The 20676-nt window shown below is 42.1% G+C and overlaps 1 protein-coding gene and 1 pseudogene across 1 annotated transcript in view; one reads left to right on the forward strand and one right to left on the reverse strand.

Annotated features, from left to right (window-relative positions):
* CRYBG1 (crystallin beta-gamma domain containing 1) overlaps positions 1-20676 on the reverse strand; it is a 281201-nt gene that overhangs the window by 155581 nt on the left and 104944 nt on the right. The window lies entirely within an intron of this gene.
* Positions 7748-7859, forward strand: LOC142454032 (small nucleolar RNA SNORA36 family; annotated as a pseudogene).

A 20676-nucleotide genomic window follows, 5' to 3' on the forward strand; every position in this document is an offset into this window, starting at 1 on the left:
TTCTTATTGCACATGGTTGATCTGTCCAGGAGATTGCACATCCCGGTGTTACTGTCCACACCTCGTATGGCTGCCCATGGCTTGGCGGAAAGCTGAGTCTGTAGTTCCCAGCTTGAAGAGTGACCGAGGGCTGTAGCCTGGAGGGTTACACTAGTCTCTCTACCAGACCAATACGTCTTGTCTTTTTCTTTTTTTAGTTTAATTTTACTCCACCTTTTCTTCCATAACTCAGAAACTTCTATTGTTTTTGTTTTTTACCCCAGAGCAGTCGGTTTGGGTGGCCAGGTACTATCTAGTGCTTCTGGTCTGCGGTTCGTGTCTGCTGAGATCTGCGAGGTCCATTTGTCCCAACAGGCGTTTCTCCTAAGACATGTGTGGTGAGCTTGAACTTCCAGTCTTCTGGTTAGCATCCACCAGTTAACCAGGGATGCCCTCTCAGCCTTAGCTCTCTGCTTTCTCTCCCTCTGCTTCTTCACTCTGGGTTCCAGGGCTGTCTTGTGAGTCCGTATCAGCTATTATACAGAAAGGGGGACTAATGAAACTAAGAAACATCAAAGTATTAGTTACATACAGTCTTATTCTGCTCAGGTGACCACCCGTTTTAAAAGAAGACTTCTGGGAGAGGACAATTCTCTCACTGTCATACAGGAAGTGTGCACGTGACTGGCCCTTCTGCAGCGCACTTTGACAAGCCCTGCGGCGGCAGAGAGAAGGGGAAGAGATGCTGCACTCCAAACACCCCACATGTCTGAGCACGAGAAAGATGCTGCTGAAAACTCTGACATAAAGTCAAGAACAATGAGAGTAATGAGAGGGAACCTCTGGGTGCAAAGAGAACTGTGGGTCTCCGTGCCGCCCATCCCTTTAAATGCTGGTGATGTAGCACAGTACATCAAAGCTGAAAGAAGTAGATGTAGAATGATAAATCATGACTGAACTGCAGGGTGGGAATTGACTGCCTACGATGAAATGCCTGGGAAGAAATAGCTGGAGATTATATGATGCAATTTTAAGATGCATTTTTATAAGAGGTCAAGGACAACAAGAAAATGTTTTCAATAGAGAGACCCAATAATTGGCTAAGTATTCAGTAAAGAGGCCATAAAATAGCTGTAAGGAAAGTAAGTACTAGCAAGATTAATTAAATGGGCACGGGGAAAAACAATTTTCAAAAGAAGTTGTTTTCTCCCAAATCACTACTCATCAAAATATTCAAATTAGATGAACAGTGGCTACAGTTTAAAAATTGAGACAGCTCCGTGCTTTCATACACTGTATTTTATTCCATTATCTTTCATATCCATTTTTCCAATACACTCTTTGAAGGCCCCATCATGGACTATTTGGGGAGCATTCATTGCAACAATCTCAGTAATCAGTTTGTTAATACTTACCAGGAGACATAAATACGTCAATATACTATACTTTGGAAATCTACTTCTAGGAAATAATCCTGAGGAAATAATAAAAGAATCAGTTTCAAATTCATTTACATAGATGTTTACACTGGTGTTAGTCATAATAACAAAAGTTGCAAACAACTCAAACCACGCAGGTAATGATTACAAAATTCCACCTTTCCCGTAAGTCACAGGGGCAAACGTGTGAGGAAAAAATTAGAGTAAAAATTGCATGTTTGTTACGTCAAATGTCTGAAGACTGTACTAAAAGGAGGGGCAGGTTTCCTGCACTCCCTGAAAGCAGAGACGGTTCCTTTGAAACCTTTCGTAATGGAAATGGTGTCAATGGGAGAAGCAATTACCATTCCTTTATGCGGGAAAGCTTTATGCCCATTCTGGCCACCCCAAATAACCAAGCAAGTCATACGAAATAGTCCATCATCCTCAACTAACGGTAACATATAGCAAAAGCAGGAAGGGCCGATGAGCACACAGCCTACGCACGGAACAGTTCCCGGGGAAACGCGATGCTCAGGGTCCACGCTGCCTCTGTAATGGTTCCTTCCAAGCACACTCTAGCTTTGCTTTCTTTTCACCTTTTTCTGGAGGCAGCGGCGGTGGTGGTGGTGAATTACCAGTGTCCTAAACTGCCAGCCGTGGTGATGTCTGGCTCGTGGGATTCTGAGCGAGTCATCATCGTCTTTTCTCTCTTTTCCACAGTCGGCACACATTCTCTTAGAGTAAGAAAAGTAAGTACTCAAAAAGTTTCAAAACTTTTAATAGGTGCCTTAAACCAAAATCAAACCCACTGTGGGCAAGCTGGCTCCGACTAATAGGCTCCAGGGGGGGGGAGGGGGGCATGTAAATAGGGTGTTGAGCAGCAGTGCCAGAAAGTGAGCCCCCATGAAGGAGTAGCCTTTTCATGTAATCCAACAAGGTATTAATGCACCTGTCAGTCTCCACTTCTTCTTCCCAACTCCTTAGGTCTGTAATTCTCCACCTGGCCTTTTGCAGTCCCCAGGATGGTGAGCAGGTCACAGTGCTTTAATGCTCTCCAAGTGCCGTTGGTTTTTAAAAATTGGAACTTCACTCTGTTTGAGGCCGTCTATATCTGCTATGGCATTTGTCAGAGAATTCCAAGGCAAAGGAGAGGGGGGGAGGGGCAAGAGGGCACAGAAGTCGATGAGAGGAAGATTGTACATAATTCCAAATCATTGAGGCTATTTTAACCAGGGGTGGGGGAGCAAATAACAAAAGTGTACGCACACTTCCTTTCATGGTTTCCTATTTTTAAGCGCTCTGTATCTTTTCATTCCTCCTCTATCGTCCTTTTGTGGAGTCCTGCTGGTACAGTGGGTAAATGTTCAACAGCTAACCGAAGGTTGGTGGTTCAAACCCACCAACCACTCAGCAGGAGAGCAATATGGAAGACTGCTTCAGTAAAAATTATATACTTGGGAACCTTATGGGATAATTCCATTCAGTTTTCTATAAGTTGGAATCGGCTCTATGGCAATAGAACTCCTTTTACGGAATCCTGGTGGCACAGTGGTTAAAGCACTTGGCTGTTAACTGAAAGGTAGAATATTCAAACTCACCAGTGATTCCATGGGAGAAACAAAATTCCTGCCTATTTATTTCCATGAAGATTACAGCCTGGGAGACTCTGGGGGGGTGCTTCTACTTTGTCATACCCTGTCTCTATACATCAGCCTCGACTCGATGGCATACCACAATAAGGTAGCTCCCTTAGGCTATCCACACAAATGCTATGGAAAAATCAGTGAAGCCATAAAATGAAACTGGTAAAGATGAACAAGTAAATCTTTCCTCTTTCACACAATCCTAGAAGAAATAGCTTTATTTCTCACTCTATCGTTATTTGGATCAAATGTTGACAAACTATATAAAACTTTATAAATACTAAAGAAACACTTACTAGCACAGGCGTGTAATAGCTGAAATAGTTAAAAAAGTGTCTGCTTTGGCCCCATGATGGCGGCACTGAGGAGTTGTAATAGAGACTGTATATCCACAAAGCCTAAAATATTTACTTTCCAGTCCTTCACACAAGAGTCTGCCAATGCCTCCCTTAGATCCTAAACTCGACCAGCTTGTTTGATAGGGAGTCCTCAATTTGCACTGCACAGCCTTCATCTAAACCCAACCCACTGCCGTGGAGCCGGTTCTGAACTTTCCCCAGGGTTTCTGAGAAGCCCTGGTAGGGTAGTCCTTACAGGTAGGGCTGCTAACCGCAAGGTCAGCTGCTGAAATATCGCCCGTGGTTATGCAGGAAAAAGACGAGGCATCTACTTTTATAAAGGACTACAGTCTCGAAACCCAAAGTGGGCACTTCTCCCCGGTCCTACTGGTCGCTATGAGTGAGAATTGACTTGATGGCAGTGAGTTGTTATTTTTTCTCCTTTCCTTTGCTAAATCGCAAAAGGCGTGCCACTTCCACAGCAAGTCTCTGGTCCAAAGGCACTCAGCTTTCTCGCTCTGTGGGCTGGGAAGCCCACCACCCTGTGCTCTTGGTTCTCATTTGGCTGCTCAAGCTCGACCACATTCCTGTCCATCTCCGGGGCTGTAGCTCCTCATCCCTGGGATGAAGGAGGTTCAGCAGGAGCTACGTGCTGCCCTTCCCTATTGGCTCTTCTTTCTTGTCTAACCCTGGAGGGCGATACAGTGTGAGAACCCCCGGGGCGTACTGCTCTCTCCTATTGGGTGGTTCTGAGTCAGAATCTACTTGATGACACTTGAGGTTTTTCAAAAGTGTTTTATTTTCACTTGTTTTGTTTATTTCTGAAGTGACATTGTTTTGGAGGCTATAGACATCACATGAGCAGATCGCCTCCTCTTCCCTTCCCGCAGGAGAAAGAAGCACTCCTCCAGCCCTCCAAAGAGGATCAGGTCATTATACAATAGAATGAACTTCAGTTAACCTGCACCTGGATAAATTCAAATGCATGATAATCTGTGCTCATACAGAATTTTATATGCAGATCAAAGTTTGAATCATTCTCCTATTCACTCGAGAGACATGATTAGTGGGATAAGAAATAGTATCTGATTGTTTCTGTGAATTATAAAATGTTTTGTGCAGAATATATAAATCCTAGGCATTTAGTGGAAGCATGCCAGGAGTTGAAAGCATGCCAGGAGTTGAAGTAGGGGCCAAGATGAGAAAGGCTATTGACCACTTAGTGGGTTCCATTACCCAGGATCCTACTTAAAAAAACAAAGAAACTCCCTGCCATTGAGTCAATTCTGACTCATAGCTACCCAATAGGACAGGATAGAACTGCCCCTGTGGGTTTCTGAGACACTAACTCTACGGGAGTACCGTCTTTCTTCTGAGGAGCAGTTAGTTGGTGGTTTCGAACTGCTGATCTTTGGGGATTGCAGCCCAACTTGTAACCACTTCGCCACCAAGGCTCCTGTATTCTATGAAAGCCCTTCCCTTGCTATGAAAGAACTTCACTAAAATAACACCTACATTTGAATTAGTGTATTGCACCCTTGAACATCAATGATTTCAGCCCTACCAGTAACCTGAAGACTGCCCCTCTGACATATTCAACTTGCTGTACGTTATATACAGAGCATCTTCACTTTTGCACCTCCCAACAGCTTATGGTACAGAGAATTTAAACAGAGGGCAAGAGAGCATTGAAGCCGAAAGGAGGAGAGGAAAAGGACAAAGCCTTGTTCTTGTAACGAACTGCCTTTAGGTTGGCCCCCAGCACATGGCCATGCCAAGCACAACGAGACTGGTCTCTCCCTGATCGGACTGTCAAAAGTGGATCACCAAGGTTTTCTATCTTAGTCTTCAAGCAGTGCTGAGACCCATTCAGCATCACAGCACCACAGAAGCTTCCGCTGACAGGTAGGTGGGGCTGGGCTGGAGGTATGTGGGCGCAGAATCTAATGGGATCTGAGTAGAAGGGAGAATTATGTTTCCCAATGCTTTTTATCAAACTAGAAAACCCATCTACATGAAGTGTTTTTCCATTTCTCCCCATGAACATTGCCCTATTTAAAATGAGTTGGCAGAACCGTGCGGAAGACAACAGCGACAGTACACAGAAGGGTAGAAAAGTGTCTGTAACGGTGACTCCTCTCCTACGGAATCTAGGTTATGAGGTAAAATTCAGAGGCTGTGTTTATTGGAATATTTCTTTCTCAACGAGCTTTACGAGGCAGAAGACAGTGATGATTTTGCCCTGTTACAGTTTTATATTTTGGTTTATAAAGGATATGTGATTTATGAAGAACAAGGGACAGGGCGGGAACAGGGAGAGAGGAGGGATGGGTTCTCGGTGGGGCAGTAAGAGTAAGGAGAAAAAAAGAACCACATATATAGAGGACTTAATAGGACATTGTTGTTTATTTCATTTCTTGAGATGGGTTGTGTAAATATGTTTCTTTAAAAAAGAAAATCCATCCAGATTCCTTATCCCTCAAACCTAAATAGTGATCTGAGCGGCTTTAGAAAAAAGGGGGGAGGCATATGGAAGAAGCACACCACCCTGTGTGATCACGAGGTGTCAAAGGGATCAGGTATCAGGCATCAAAGAACACACAAAAAATTAAATCATTGTGAATGAGGAGGACTACAGATTGGGGACCCAAAGCCCATCTGTAGGCAACTGGACATCCCCTTACAGAAGGGTCTCTGGGAGGAGATGAGTAGCAACGATGAAACACAACTTTCCTCTAGATCCTAAATGCTTCCCCCCCCCCACTATCATGATCCCAATTCTACCTTACAAATCTGACTAGACCAGAGGATGTACACTGGTACAGATAGGAACTGGAAACACAGGAATCCAGGACAGATTATCCCTTCAGGACCAGTGCTGAGAGTGATGATACCGGCATGGTAGAGGGAAGGTGGGATAGAAAGAGGAACCAATAACAAGGATCTACATATAACCTTCTCCCTGGGGGATGGACAACAGAAAAGTGGGTGAAGGGAGATGTCAGGCAGTGTAAGCTATGACAAAATAATAATAATGATTTATAAATTATCAAGGGTTCATGAGGGAAGGGGAGTGGGGAGGGAAGGAAAATGAGGAGCTGATACCAAGGGCTCAAGTAGAAAGCAAATGTTTTGAGAACGATGATGGCAACAAATGTACAAATGTGCTTGACACATGGATGGATGGATGGATGGATGGATTATGATAAGAGTTGTACTAGCCCCCAATAAAATGATTTAAAAAGGGGGGGAGTAAAATTGAAATGGACTTGGAGTTTTTAGTGACAAATAAGTTCATCTCAAACAAACAAACAAACAAACAAACAAACAAACAAACAAACAAAGAGCATCCTGGCACTTACATCAGTTACATATAAAACAGAGCCTTGCCCATAAAGCCCTATAATCTAGCTGATGCCTTGGCAAGCAACGCAAAGAAACCACTCCCAGTCGGCAGCATTGCTGGGGGATAAATCATCATGTCATTCCCACCCACTGACAGCATCTGGTTTGGTGAGGCTTTCACGGACCCATATCAGCTCAGGATGCTTACTGGAGTCCCAAGGAGTCAGCCAATCCTCCATATGGTATGTGCTGGTGGGGACAGAACCATCGCAGGGGAGTCTGGACATTTTTATTGTACAGGCACTATGACAAAACCAAACAAAGACAACAAACCGCAACCTCCTGTGACCAGTTCTGACTGTAGCTTCCCACCTCCATAAATAACCTCCCCCAACTGGGAGGAAGAGACTATGTTTAAAACAGACTAGGAATAAGATAGGACCCATTGCCATTTTTCAGCTTGTTGTATTTGTTTAACTAGAACAGGTCATTTGTTTTGCCCATCTGGATCTAAAAATCATATCATCTGAGAGTGTATCTCTGACATATTTCCCACAATGGCTTGGGTTCAGAATTGTGTAGTTTAGAAAGACTAAGTGAAGCAACTAACTCCCCAGGGAAAACAAAAGCTTAGCACACATTTATGTCACACATAGGAAGGCTGTTGACTATTTAAGCAGTTTATTCCAGAGTGGGGTTTAGCAAACTACAAGACAGAGAACTAATGGACACATTTTAAGAAGGCCTGTAGGGTAGTAGTTACAAGTTAGTCTGCTAACCCCAAAGTCAGCAGTTTGAAACCACCAGCCACTCGGAAGGAGAAAGATGAGGCTTTCTACTCTCATAACGAGTTACAGTCTTGGGACCCCACAGGGGCAGCTCTGTTCTGTCCTACAGGGTAGCTATGAGTTGGAATTAATTTGTTGGCAGGAAGATATTCTCCAAGTATGCCCCCCCACTCCACTCTCCCCTCTTCCTCCACTGCCTCTGCTCTTGACATCAAGAAACGGAGTTGCAGCCCTCTCTGGCTGCCCTGTAAGAAGAGCAACCACAGTTTGAGACACTGAAACAGGCTCGGGAAAGTGACTGGTTAGAAAGCATTACTCTCTTCATTTCGTTCCATGCCTACAGAATGTATGCTTTGTTTTGTTTTAAGGTGAAACTTTATTGTGCATTTAAAAGAAGAAAATTGTCTGTCTTCATCTTCTTGGGTGGCCACCCGTCCCTCTGTCTCTTCTCTCTAGCTCTCCCTTGCTGACTTTTCCTATTCTCTCATTACTCTGTCTTCCAATCTCCCCTCATCCTGACCCTTTTCTTCTCATTCCATTCTGAACACCCGGGTAACACTAATAAAACCTGTTCATTGAACCCCCCACCCACACCAAAAAAAAAAAAAAGAGGAGGTGCAGCAGCTCCGTAGAAGGGACCCATGGAGAGAGACAGTCCATGAGACTGTCAAAGAACCTTGGGACCAGGCACTGACCATGACCCCTGTGGAAGTGCTCCAGCTGCTCCCAGGGACCCACGCCGCTCCAGCTGGGTCAGCGGGCCTGTGACCGAGGACGCATCTCAGACTTTACAATCACATTACGTGGAGCAGAGGAACATCCACCTCTCATGCCCTGTTAAAATTCCAGGTGTACAGATTCACGAGGAGCAATACAATGATGATAATTTTAGGTCGTTAAATTTGAAGTCGATGCTAGGCAGCAACAGATAACTAAAACAGTCCAACCCTGGCAAAGCCTTTCCGAAGAACCTGAGAGGTTGCTTGTCTTGGTGCCACTGTGGTGACTTCCCTTGGAAACCAGCCACAGAAAGCCCAGTCGCTCTAAGACTGTATGAGGTAGAAAATGGATACTGAATAAATATTCTTTAGAAAAAGTAGAAAAGTTGAGGGAGGATTATTTTAAAACAGTATATATTTTCTAATCGGTCTCTCATTACTTTTAAATGAATAAAAAGCAGTTGTTCTCAAGTGCTATCAAGCGGGGTTGCCTCATGAGAAACGCAGCAACACTTTGAAATATTGACCCCAGGTTAGGAAAGTGACTGTCTAGAAAATATTACTCTATTCCTAAAAACATGTTTTTTTTGTTTTTATTTAAGATGGAATTGTGACCCCATGCAACAGAGCCAACTTGCTCCGTAGGTTTTTCTTGGCTAAAATCTTCATGGAAGCAGATAGATTGCCAAGTCTTTTCTCACATAAAGCAGCTTCAGTGGGTTCAGACCGACAACCTTGTGGATTGCAGAAAAGCACTTAACTGTTGCACCACCATGGCTTCTTAGGGAAGAACAGATAAAGAATCAAGCCTAAGCCCCCAAGGTAATGCTAGTTTAATAGTTATGTCTACCTTTTATTGATTACTAGAACCTTGGTGGAATAGTGGTTTCACACTGGGCTGCATTCCAAAAGGTCTGCAGTTCGAAACCACCAGCCCCTCCAATGGAGAAAGACAGGGCTTTCTACTCCCATAAACAGGTACAGTCTCAGAAATTCAAAGGGGACAGTTCTACCCTGTCCTATAGGGTCACTATGAGTTTGCCTGAACTCTACTGCAGTGAGAGACTGTATCCCCTGCACTGAGCCTAGTGCTGTACATCCACTGTCCTACTTAATCCTCTCGACACACCTGAGATAGATAATGTTACCTGCATTTCATATGATGAGCAAACGGAGGCTCAAAGAGAGTAAGGTGACCTAAGAAGCCCGGGTGGTGCTATGGAATAAACACTGAACTGCTGCACCCAAGGTCCCTGGTTCAAACCCACCAGGAAGTCTTGGAAAGATTTACAATCTCAGAAACTCAACACAAGGTCACGATGAGTTGGAGTTGCCCCAAGGCAGCGGGTTTGGTTTGAAGGTTACACAACTGGTAAGCTGAACTCATTTAGCTACTTAGACTATATAGCCTCCAATAACAGTAACATAGTTTATTTGATGTTCAGAGAGGAAAGTATTCCACAGTGTTTAGCAAAACCTAAAAATCAGGTTAGTAACTCAAAAGTATTTTTAAATGCAATCTGACATCCACTTGCATTAAAGTGATAGTATTTGATAATCTGATGCTGTGTAATTCTGGGGAGGGGGGCTACAGGAAAATTGCTGGTACACTATACAAACATTGAAAGTATGCACAGTGATTCCCCTAAATGTTTGTTATAGAAAAGGGAGGGACAACCATGTGATTTCTGATGGCTCTTACTCAAACCTCCATGAACAGTAGGAGCATTTGGTGTGTCCTCACCCTCTGCTGCCCTGCCTGTTTCCCCTATTTTTCCCTTTTTTCTAAAACACACACCCACACCCGCTCTCTCCTCCCACTCTTGCCCCCCCCCCCTCCCAGCACATGGCATCCCTTTATCACTCAGAGGGCCCAGCCCACGTGCCCTCAATTAGTAAGACCATACTCGGCAATGTATTTCACACAGAACTGGAAAATTAAAGAAACATTTTTTTTCCCAAAAGATACATCTTTCAGACCTTCAACCCTGCTAGCTCTACAAAATGGTTTTCTAAACCAAAGAGTTGAAAACACTAAACATCCCCTAAGAGAGAAAATTTTCTTGCCTCTAGAGCCTCAATGAGCAACTTGCTTTCACTAAAGATGAGAGGAAAGGATACTCTAGTTGATCTGATAAAACATTGAAAGAAAAGCCATCACAACACCTGGTCTGTTTCTCCCACAAAGAATGTTCACAGCCTCTTCGCTTTACCAAATTCTGCTGGACTTTAGGGATGCTTTGACGCAGGGGAAGGACAATGAACTAAAGGACTGATGTATGCTTGTCTCATGACAAATGGTTCCTTTGTGCCCTTAGAGAACAAGGATAATCTGATTTGGAATCAGAAAACCTAACTGAAAATACAATCTCTGCCACTTATAACTGTATCACCTTGCTGAAGACAAGACATTAGATCTCTCTGATTTTCAGATTCCTTATCTGTACTACAAGAATGACGAATGACATGTCACAGGTTGTTTTAAGAATCGAATAAGAAAGTACTTGTGAAGGCACTTTGTAAACTACAAAATACATTTCAAATTTTCATTATTATACGTTCTCTTACTTTGAAGTCAATAAGGGCTATATATTCCCCGCACTATATGTTAATGGAACTACTTTCAACTTTCCTAGGATAACATACTATATATGATTATACATTATAGTCATAATTTGAAGCACATCAACAATCCAGTAACATGGAAATGTTTCAGTCCTTAATCAATTTATAATATCCATCTAATAGATGCATTCATTAATTCATTCAGCAACAGCAATTTCTGAGTGATCACAATGAATAAGGCTACCATTAGGGAGCTTCTGAATTGAATGGAAATATAGAACACACACACAAAAACCTAGCTGATATTAGTTAAGATTTCAGTTTGTTTCACAAATGAAACAATGCAAGACCAGAACAAAAAGTGATAGAAGATACTCTAGTCAGGAAGGTCTCAGAGGAATAATGTTTGGTGAATAATATGAGGGATGAGTCTAGTGCACACACAGGGAAGGGCATTACCAAGGAGAGGGAACAGCAGTTTTGAAGGCTTAAGCTTGCTGTGATTCAGGGAAGGAAATGTTGATGAGTGGCTGAGCAAAGTAGAAGATGGTAGGAGACCATGAGTGAGGGCCAAGCCTTAGACCTTGAACTGCATTCTGAGTACGATGGCACAGCTTGGAGGGTTTTGAGCATGGGAGTAATACTGTGTGGTTGTTGTTGGGTGCCATCAACTCAATTTTGACTTGTTGTGGCCCTGTATGACAGAGTAGACCAGCCCCATAGAGTTTGCTAAACTGTCACCTTACAGGAGCAGGCCATACGGTGTTCTCCTGGAGAGCCCCTGGGTAGGTTTAAATCACCAACCTTTCGGTTAGCAGAAGAGTGTTAACTATCCTGTCATCAGGTCAGAGTAATGCCATATGACTTCATTTTCCAAGAATCCTCTGGCTAATATGTAGACAGCAGATTATAGGAAGAGCAAGAATGAAAGGGAAAGACCAGAGTAAAGATGATGGGAATGGGCTAGGAGGATGGCATCAGTAAACATGCTAAGAATTGGTCACATTTTAAAGGAATGACCAACAGAATTTATCAAAAAATTGAAAGAGAAGTGTCCATTCCCCCCTAAATAACTGGATTATTTTACCCCCATTAAGAGGTATAGTCTCAGAAGCTCATAGGGGGCATTTCCACCCTATCCTATAGGGTCACTAAGGTTTGGCCATGACTGATTGTGATTATGTATAAAAAACTTATTTTAAAAGCAATTAACCATGGAAGCATAGATATGTTAATAGTAATATCCAAAAAAAAACTTGAAAGAAAGAAAAATGTATGTATGGATTATGATAAGAGTTGTTATGAGCCCCTAATAAAATGATTAAAAAAGAAAGAAAGAACGAAACCAAATTGGACCAATGGCTACCATGAGTGAAAGGGAAAGTTGTCGCTAAGGGGTTGTTGAGTTTATGTCGGTGGTGGTGGAATCATTAGGAAAAGGATATCAACAATGGTGTTAACATTACTAGTATAATCAATGGCACTGGATTACATAAGCAGAAGTTGTAGAACTGGAGAACGTTTTGTTATGTATATTTTTGCCACAATTACAAAAAAATAATTACATGAGTAACAATGAGTGCAAGGAAGAAGAAAAATGTTCAATCTAGAATGAATATGGTGACAATGCACAGCTCTTCTTGATATGATTGGATTATTGAATTGCATTACATGTGAACAAGTGCTAATAAAACTGTTTTTAAAAAAGAGTTTAAACTCAGTGGCTGTGGATTTGTTTGACTGGTTGTTTTTTTAATAAATACTAGAGAAGAAGCAGGCTTTTGGTGGAGGGGTGGTAGTTACATAAGCTGGTGTCCATTTGAGAGGATTAAGAGTGAAGGGGTGGAGTCTAGCCTGTCAATCAAGATATAACCAATGAGGCCTCTGTGTGGGCATGGCCTTCTGAGAATTCTGGGAACTCCTGTATTTCCTGCTCACTCCCTGGGAAATGTACTACTGAACAGACACATGGCGCTATGCCCTGGGAACTGGAGAAGTCACATGGATCTAGCCTGATGCAATCAGACGTCTGGAGCCAGAAAAGTCTCAGGCAGACCCCTGCCAGTGCTGAGATGTTTACACCACCCGTGGAGCCACAAGACTTCCAACCCACAGGCCCTGTGATCCTCCTGCATTAGGCATCATTGCATGTATTTTGTGAGTCTGAAGAGGACTTTATAGATTGGCTATGGGTCAATCATATGGGCTAATATCAGACTTATGGACTTGATCTGGACTGGGCTGGGATGTTTTCTCAATATTCAACCACTCTTGTATATAAAGCTCTTTGTTATACACATATGAGTCGCTATGATTTTTTTCTCTAGTTTACCCGGACTAACACAGGTGGTTAATTAAGGCAGCTCTGGTGGCATTTGGACTAATGGGGGGAAAAAAGGAAGTTCTACATGGAAATTGCTCTACTGATTAAATTTTTTTTTCTACAAAATTAGTCTGAGAAATATTTTTTTTAAGCTGAATTATTGAAATGTGGTTAGGAGTTACTTTGGCAAAAAATATGGTTATGAGAAAGCTTTGTGCATCAAACCTATCAAACCTACCACTCTGGTGAGCCAAGTTTCTTTTTATTTCCACAATTTCAAGTCAGACTGAACTCCCTCGGGCAATCCAGTATTTCCTTCAGCTCAAAGGGTCACATTTTTGCTGCACACTAAGAAGTAGCTGCCTCAGGACAGCAGATTACCAGATGATGGTCTCCTAGTGCAGAGAGTTTGTTGATTTCATCTCTAGGAACAATTCACAATTATAAAATATGTTTCTAGTCTATCATTAATGACCTAAAAATGTACCTGCTTTTCCTTTTTTTCATGAATAAAAAGCACATACTACTGGTATTTCCTTCTGACACTCTCTGTAATCATCTGACCAGTGTGCAAGTTGAGGTCCCTTTAAGACCACATCTCCGGAGCTGAGGACTGACAGTTGGTGACCTGGCTGGCGGTTGGTGACCTGCCTTGCTGTTGCTGCCTGTGCTGGGATAGCCTAGCTCTCTCTATATATAGAGGACTACCTGGCAGAACTCAAGACTTGAAGGACTGTCAGTCCTCAGCTCCGGAGATGTACATTTCAATCTTGTGGTCTTAAAGGGACCTCAACTTGCAGCAACACAGTCCACAGGCTAGGCGTCCCACAGGTAGCATGCCCTTTAAATTGAGGCACAGAACAAGTAAGGCAGCTGCACACTGGTCCAATGATTAAAGAGCAAGAGACAAGAAAGGCGAGGCTCACTGAGACACTTATCTCTCTGCCCTTCAATTAATCCCACTTGTGTTTATCGGCCAGGCTGGCACAATAAACTATCTCAAACATTAAATGAATATCTGATGGGCAAGCAAATGAAGGCCTGTGTAAAGTCAGAGTGTCAGAAGGAAATACCAGTAGTATGTGCTCTGTATTCATGAAAAAAGAAAAGAAAATCTACCCACCAGGTGCTTGATAATTCTGTCCCCAAAAGAATTTCATTTTGTTGATGCCTCCCAAATAATATTTAATATGTCCTTTTAAAAAGAACTAGTGTTTCCACGGGAGTTCTAAGCATTTACATTATTTTGTTAAAAAAGAGTGAAGAAATGGAATGCCGTAGTCCAGATTAGCAAGGAAAAAATAAACATGATCATCTGAAAAAGGAGAAATTGTCTTTTAAAGGCTACTGCACTGACAAATGCATAAGAATATCATTATAGACACTGATAAAAGTGGAGTTGACAAGATAGCTAATTAAGGGTCAAACCATAAAGATATACAAAATCACTTAGTTTCTTCTAAAACAATATTAAATCCATGTGATATCAGTTTTTTCAACTCATACAGTGATCATATACTTGGAAATGGAAAAATGGGTATTATAAATGAAATAAGAAGTCTTTTAGCCCCCTTGCCATTTGGGGCTTAGTTGAATCACTATATTCTAGCATTTAAGAGTACACAAAGACAACCAAACTCACTGCCATCGAGTCGATTCTGACTCATAGTGACCCTATAGGGCAGGACAGAATTGTCCCTGTGGGTTTCAGAGACTAAATTTTAAAAATCATTTATTGGGGTCTTTTATAGCCCTTATCACAATCCGTACATATGTCCATTGTGTTGAACACATTTGCACATATGTTGCCATTTCATTTTCAAAACATTTTCTTTCTATTTGAGCCCTTGGTATTAGTTCTTTCCCTCCCTCCCTCCCTCATGAATCCTTGAAAATTTATAAATTATTATTATTAATGTCTTATGCCAACCACTGTCTCCCTTCACTCACTTTTCTGTTTTCCATCCCCCTGGGAGGGAGTTATATGTCAATCATTGTGATAGGTTCCTTCCCTGCCCCCCCCCCAGCTTCCCTTACTCTCCTAGTATCGCTACTCTCATTATTGTTCCTTAGGGGTTTATCTGTCCTAGATTCCCTGTGTTGAGAGCGCTTATCTGTGCCCGTGTACATGTTTTGGTCTAGCCAGATTTGTAAGGTAGAACTGGGGTCATGATAGCGGGTGAGTGGGGAGCATTAAAGAACTAGAGGAAAGTTGTATGTTTCGTCAGTGCTATACTGCACCGTGACTGGCTCGCAGAGACTAACTTTTTATGGGAGTAGCAAATCTCATCTTTTCCTCACAGAGAGGCTGTTGGTTTTGAACTGCTGACCTGTGGTTAGCAGCCCACTACAGTAGTCAACTAATAATAACAAACATTTACTCAATTCAAATGGAAGATGGTCAAATATTAGCCCCACAAACAAAGGGATATTATGTAGTCTTTAAACTTTTTTTTGTTCCTTCATTTGTTTGGGGGAAAGAATTAATTCCATTGGAATTAATTCCATTAAATAGATTTTGAATAATAAATGTAGCATATTTTTATATATACAAATGTACATTCACCGGATAATTCTCTAATTTTTTTTCAAAACAGTGTAAAACACAAATGCATAGAGGAAAAATCCTAGAAAATAAACTAGAAATGTATGAAAATAATTGAATTATTATCTCTGAAAACAATTTATTTTTCTCTTCACATATCTGAATTTCTATAATTTAAAAAGCTATTTTTACTTTATAAAATTATTTTGATGCTGTCATTGGAAATAAACATACTAGTTTTTAGTTCAAAAAGCTATTTTGATGCTATTGTTGAAAATGAGCACAACAAAGTACATATCAATTCAACAATTTCTACATGTACAACTCAGAAATTTGGTTACATTCCTCAAGTCATATAAGTTATTATTCAAGTACATGTTATTTTAACAGAAAGTTATAATTTTTTTAAAATGGTAATCAAATACTCAGCCACCAAACTTTCCTACATGCACCTACCAAGAAAAGAGGGACTTAGCTTATGACACTGCAAAGTTCCACATTTCTCTTTCATTCCAAACTGATCCACATCTGCTTAGCATCTTTTCATACCTCAACTCCTTACAAGTTAAGTGTGGGAAACAGAAAGATTTCTCCCAAGTCATCTCCCCCAAATATGTTAGACTTCGGACACTGCTTGCAGCTAATGGTAAAAGTTACTTCCCTTGAAGTAATCAGCTGCCAGACTGCTATCTCTGGGTCCCACCACACCATGGGTGGGCCTTCTCCCTGCTGCTGGGGACAATGGGCTACTTCTCCCTGAGGCTTGAGACCATTATCTTGGTTCCTGTAGGTGGGGTTTACACCCTACTGATAATGGTACCAGGGAAAAGGTCAAAGGGGCTCCATGACATCCAAAGTTAAGCTACCATCCTGAATCTAGGGTCCACCCATCTTGTCACATGTACACCCCCAATCCTTCCTCTTCCTATTGCGTGTATATCCCTAGATTGTCCCCCTCTCATTGCTGTATAACCTATAGTGCAACCCCTTCCTGTGATGTATGTCTTTATCTATAATTAGTGGGCTTGCACACACCCCCGCCCCGCCCCCCCTCGCCAAACATATATAGGCCTGGGCCACATGGACCACCAAGTGGAGCTGAGCTGAGCATGTTACCATGAATTGTGTGTGTCTGACTCCGTTATTTCATATCTTTTATCTCTCATGCTCTCTACAACTATAATATATATAACTATATTATAAAATATATAACTCAACCGTACAATTGTGCTTACTGAACCTGTGATTAGTGGTGGGGGGATGGCACCCCATCCAACCACAGTTAAGCTTCTGCCCCGTTCTGCAGAAAGCCAATGGCCTCTTAATCATTGAATTTGTTGTCTGAGGTAGTTAGTTTATTGTGCCAGCCTGGCAGATAAACACATGTGGGATTAATTGAAGGGTGGAGAGATAAATGGCTTTGCGAGCCTCACTTTTCTTGTCGCTCGCTCTTTGATCACCTGACCAGTGTGCAGCTGCCTTGCTAGTTCTGTGCCTCAATTTGCAAGCTACACTACCTGTGGACACCTAACCTGTGGTCTGTGTCGCTGTAATTTGAGGTCCCTTTAAGACCTGCTTCGCCACACAATTTGAATTTACATCTCTTGATCTGGGGACTGACTGTTGGTGCTCTGACTGTTGTTGACCTGGCTGGCTGTTGGTGACCTGCCTTGATGTTTGCTACCTGTGCCCGGATAGCCTGAATCTCTCTACAGAGGACTACCTGGAGGCCCTCGAGACTTGAAGGACTGCCAGTGTCTCACAACTCTCACGGGAGTGAGTTGCACTGAGCCATTTTACTGCTTTGTAATTTAACTGTTCATTTGTGTTCTATATCTATCTATCTGTATACATATGTATATAAAATTATTAGCAATCTGGTTTTGTCTCTCTAGAGAACCCTGCCTAACACATTGTCTTTGCTCAGTCTTCATTCTTCCTGAATTCACTGAAGTTTTACACTCTGCTGAACATTTCATTCTCAACATTCCTTCCTCCCCTGGCTCCAGGACTCTGTGGAACCTGCTGCTCCAGCTCTACTTCTACCTCCAGACGGAGTCTCTCAAGGTTCTTTGATCTTCTCTTCTCCATCCTCCACTCACTGATGTGTTTAGCTCGGCATCTGTCTGTCTCACCTGGTAGACCCATTTAGAATTGAGTACAGACACGAACAGTGGATGTGGAAATGGGGCTGCACTTGCCAGACACTATTCAACCATTTTGTCATTTAACCAATTTTTATTAAGAGCCTTTGGTGCCAGGGACTGTACTGCCAAAAACCCACTGAAGTTGAGGGGATTCGACCTGATATTGACACTAGGGGACAGAGTAGACCAGCCTCATAGGCCTCCACGGCTGTCAATCTTTATAGAAGTAGATTGCCTCCTCTTTCTTCTGAGGAGCTGCTGTCGGTTTAAACCATCAACTTCGCAGTTAGCAGTCCAGCAAATAATTCACTGTGCCTCCAGGGGTCCTCAGGAACTGCACCCGCCAAACCAAACTCACTCCTGAGTCAATTCCAACTCATAGTGACCTCAGGAACTATACCCACCAAACCAAATACTACCATGGAGGCAATGCCGACTCATAGCGACCCTCTAGGACAGAACTGTCCCTGTGTGTTTCTGAAACTGTAACTCGTTAGAGGAGTAGAAAACATAACTTTCTCCCACAGATCAGCTAGTGGTTTTGAACTGGTGACCTTGTGGTTAGAAGTCCAACAAATAGTCACTGTGCGACCAGGAAGTGAAAACCTACAGTCCATAGAATGGCTTAAAAATATACATCAGAAAAAAATTATCTAAAATGCACAAAATTCTTTTTTTAAAGAATTCTTAACACCAAAACAAAACACTAAGAATTCCATTTAAAAATGGACAAAGGAATTAAACAGACATTTCTCCAAAGATAACATGCAAATGATCAATTTATAGCATTAACCTCTATGAAAATGCAAACCAAAGCTATAGTGATACCTCTTCACACTCATTCAGATAATATATTTTCATTATCATTATTACACTCAAGTAATTAAAATTTTAATTCCCCAAAGTTTTTTCTATCCAGAAACATGACTTAATCACAAAAGAGATTATTAGACTTGGCCACAGAGATGGGGGCAGGGTACCAAATGAAACATTTTTTAATCACTGGCGTAAAAGATTCTTGAGGAAAAAAGGAACATTTTATCAGTTTGATCATTATGCATTCTTTAATAGAACATTCACAAGTGTTAATGGTACAACCCAGTTGTCATGCAGAGTTCTGGCAGGAAACATATCATAGACTCCAAGCGATCACCGAGGCCAACTCATTTCAGGAGATGAGTAGGCTATTAAGGGTGACCAGGTAGAAATGGTGATGTTCAAAACACAAAAAGAAAAAGGCCGTGGGCATCAGGGAAACATTAAGCCCTAAGCCCCAAGAATTTACCAACTGCTAAGAGAGATAAATCTAAAAAGGCAAAGTGTAAAAGGGCTTGGAGGCCAGAAGATAAATAAGTGTAAGGGGGGCTTCAAAATTCTCATTGAAAAAAAAAACACAATAGAATTCTTGTACACACTTTTTATAGCACCGTCAGAGAAAATGGGCTGTGGTGGGGCATGGAAGGGAGTTACCAACTCGAATAAGAAGAGGTCAGGCAAACTTAATGAACCACATTCAGGCTCATAACATTGAAAGCAAGCTTAATCTAAAGGTGGGTCCTTAAAAAAATGAAATAAAATAAAAGTGGGTCCTAAACCCTGGATAATGTGAGAACAGGAACTTGAAACCAAGGGAAGTTTGAGATCATTTCCACAGACGAACAGGTCAAAGGGCAGAGCCATATTTGCAGGAGGGTCCATATAACGCTCATACATAGCTCTCTCTTAAGAAGGCCAGAAGCCCTAATGTCTCAAACTTAGCTCTCATGCTCATTTACTTCAATATTTGAAATTATGAAAATTACTACACTACTTAGTCTGGTCCATCGGGAGGAAATTCTGCACGGTCTGATCCCTTGCAGTAAGCTGACGCGAGAGGGTTCTGACTTGCTGGACTGAGGGAGAACTGCAGAGTAGTCCAGAGAACAACAAAAGTAAGATCAATGACTTTATAGACATAATTCTACATCATTGTGATCTGGGGTAAGGGTAGACCTAACTTGATGGTTTGAGCCCATTGTTGTAGCCCCTGTGTCATTCCATCTCCTTGCGGGTCTCCCTCTTTCTCATATTTTACACGCATGAAGTCCTTTGCCAGGGACAGGTGTCTCTGGCTGTGCGTCCTCCAAGACAGATTTTGTTCAGTCTCCTGGCAGTCCGTGGTACGGTCAAGACTCTTTGCCAACACCATCATTTAAAGGCACCGACTCTTCTGTGGTCTTCCTCATTCACTGTCTGGCTCTCACACCCATGTGAGGGGATTGAAAATGCCTTGGCTGGGTCAGCGCACCTTTGTCCTCAAAGAGACATCTCTGCTCTTCAACACCTTAAAGAGGTCTTGTGCAGCAGATTTGCTTGATATGATATGTCCTTTGATCCCTTGAATGATGTTTTCAGGAGGGTTGGCTGTGAATCCAAGTCAAATGAAATTCTTGAGAACGTCCATATTTTATCCATTCATCATGATGTTGTCTATGAGTTCAGGTTGATATAAAATAAGACTAGAATTCTGAAAAGAGGCTGAAACACATCATCAAAATACAATCTGGGCTTGGATGTACTCTTCCTCCTAGCTGCTGCCCTCCCCGCAATGTGGGGAAGAGAGAGTACAGTATCTCCTCTCCATCAGCAAACCAAGTGAGGTAAAACTAAAAGGATAGATCTGGAATGCCTTCCAAAAAAAAAAAAAAAGGAAGACATACTTTCTCCTTTGTGGATTATCTCCTGTAGAACTTGGGCCCTGGAACAGTCATGGATCCACAGTGGGAGTGTTCTGGGGAATGTTTGGCCTGTAGGCCCTGGATTTGAGGGACATCCATGGGCACAGGGGGTAATGCTACCTCCTTCCCAAGACAACCCTGAAGCT

This window comes from Tenrec ecaudatus, chromosome 7 (assembly GCF_050624435.1).
Source record: "Tenrec ecaudatus isolate mTenEca1 chromosome 7, mTenEca1.hap1, whole genome shotgun sequence".
NCBI classification, from domain to species: Eukaryota; Metazoa; Chordata; class Mammalia; order Afrosoricida; family Tenrecidae; genus Tenrec; species Tenrec ecaudatus.